The sequence below is a fragment of the Alligator sinensis genome, unplaced genomic scaffold, assembly GCF_000455745.1.
Source record: "Alligator sinensis unplaced genomic scaffold, ASM45574v1 scaffold301_2, whole genome shotgun sequence".
NCBI classification, from domain to species: Eukaryota; Metazoa; Chordata; order Crocodylia; family Alligatoridae; genus Alligator; species Alligator sinensis.
The window spans coordinates 3,625,995-3,628,229 of record NW_005841874.1 but is presented as its reverse complement, the minus strand read 5'-3'; the positions used below and the strand labels follow the sequence as shown (position 1 = coordinate 3,628,229).

The window sequence follows — 2,235 nt, the reverse complement described above, 5'->3', positions numbered from 1 at the left end:
TGCAGTGCTGTGAAGAATTAATATACCACAGCTAGCACAGAAGCTTTATCGTGTGCACCTTTTTTAGTCACTGAATACTCCTGAAGAACAGTTTTTTGCTTTGGACTCATAAAATTGCAACCTACTATAATGATTTAAAGCTACTTTATTATTTATATGGTTTTGTTAACCGGAAGTGCTTTGAATGTTCAGTACTATAGCTCTCTGTTTGACTAATCTGCAAATGAGAAGGTAGTCTCTGCTGAAGTCAGCAGCGACTCTGTGAACTGAGAAAGAGGACTTGAAATAGGATGTTTCATCAGCCACTCAGTTACAATAGGAGTTTTCATGAATATACATAGTGAATCCTTTACCCTAGGCAAACTCTTTGTACCCCTTGAAGTGCCATGATGCAATGGCTTAGGAGTCTTTTCCCCATCTCCCCACAGTGAAGCTTGAGGAGAATTACCATAGGGGTAAAGAACAAAATTTGATTTTTTTTTGTTTTGTTTTTAAGAAAAGCAAAACGCAAGCCAGTTCAAATGAAAGCTGAAGTTCATGGCTTAAGAAGCAGAGTTGGAAGCTGAGACAAACGCTGCAAGAGAGCAGGGGTGCACACACATATCAAGAGCGGGGGCATGGGGTGGGAGGCATGCGCACAGGGCCGGCCCGTCCTATCCTGCGAAACCTGTGGTCTCAGGGCGCCCCTCAGCAAGGGGCCGCCTGCAACCGGCCGCTCGCCCCCACCACTGCCAGCTTCTTCTGCTGCTCGCCACACCCCCATCTCCCTGCTGCCACCATCGGCTTCTTTGCATTAGGGGGCCCCCAAACTATTTCTTCCAGGGAGCCCCAAAAAATGGTGGGCCGGCCCTGCACGTGCAGGTTCCAAGAGTGGGGGGCACACGGGTCAGAGAGCAGGGGTGGAGGGTAGCAGTCTTACCCATGCTGGGAACTCCGAAACAGTCCCTGGCTGAGCCACTGCTACATGCGCTGCTCCCCGGCTGTTGCTCTGAATGCAGTCCCCAGCATGGGTGTGCTGCTAGGGCATGGGCGCTATGGAGGGGGACCGATTCTAACCCCCCTCCTAACGGGGCTCCCAGGGTGGATGCCCCGCTCCCTTACCCGTAGTTATGTTAGTGAGGCTGAAGTTGTCTTGAGCTTGCAAAACTGAGCAGGAACTTCTTGTGATTACACTTAATATGCATATACATTTTTTTTTGTCTCAGTCGTTATATTTAACAGTTGATGCCATCTAATCATTAAATGGATCGGGAAGTCGGTTCCTTTCATGTCTTTGGTAATTCATCTTGTCTAAATTGTTTCAGTTCCTCAGAGACTGGTTGTGAATATGCATGACATCTTTCAGCATAATAACTAGGAAGTCATTTTTATGTTGCATCTTATTAACAAAATGAAGCATCAAAACAGGCTTCCCTTCCTTTATAGATGTAGCTTTCAGTCAGTTCAGGAGACTGCTTCACCTTCCGTTCCCTCGTACGTGTAAAAACCTAGCCCCAAGTATTTGATTCTAGATGATATCCTAATCTTGTGTTTCTTAGTTGCTTTTCCATATGCCACATTCATCCTGAAAGATCCCAGCTTCTGGATCAATTTTGGCATCCAGTTCTCAGCCCCAGCTTGCAGCGGGTAGCATGCAGCAGCGCTGTATCCGAGAAATTACGGTTTGGAGCCACTATATGTGTGGACCAGAAAAGGGAAGGGTGGGCTCATCCTCAGTGTGCTGCTGCTGCTATTTCTACAGTGTGCTACAGAGTCAAGTGCTCTTCACAGGAGTGGGGCCGAAGGATGGGTCCTTCTACTTGGGCACTGTGGTTGAGTTGGTTAAAGCACCTGTCTAGTAAACTGGGGATCCTACGTTCAAATCCCAGCAGTGTCTTTTTTCACCTTTCACCACAATGCAAGCTTTCCTATCATCGTAATGGGATTGATCCTGGAGTCAATAGGTGCTCCATTTCCCCACCCCTTGGGACTTTGATTGACAGCTCGTGCTGCTGCAGCATCTAAACCTGCTTCCTGGGTTAAGTGGTTAAGGTGATGGAGTATTAAACTGTTTTAGTATCTGGACTTGCTCTGTGGCTCAGGTCTCTGGGTGCTGAGCTTGGCCTGGGAAGGTTGTGAGTTTAAGCAATGGGGCTGGGCCCAGGGAGTCAGCCTAGAAGTGGGGCATGTGAAAAAAAAAATTTGGTGCCTGGTCTAGGTAGGGAGGTTGGGAAGGGGAAGGTGTCAGTCTTGTTG

General features: G+C 47.7%; 1 non-coding gene across 1 annotated transcript; it reads left to right on the top strand.

Annotated features, from left to right (window-relative positions):
- Positions 1 to 1,802: 1,802 nt before the first annotated feature.
- Positions 1,803 to 1,876, top strand: TRNAT-AGU. Its single transcript has one exon. It is a non-coding gene; the product is annotated as a tRNA-Thr (tRNA).
- Positions 1,877 to 2,235: the final 359 nt, after the last annotated feature.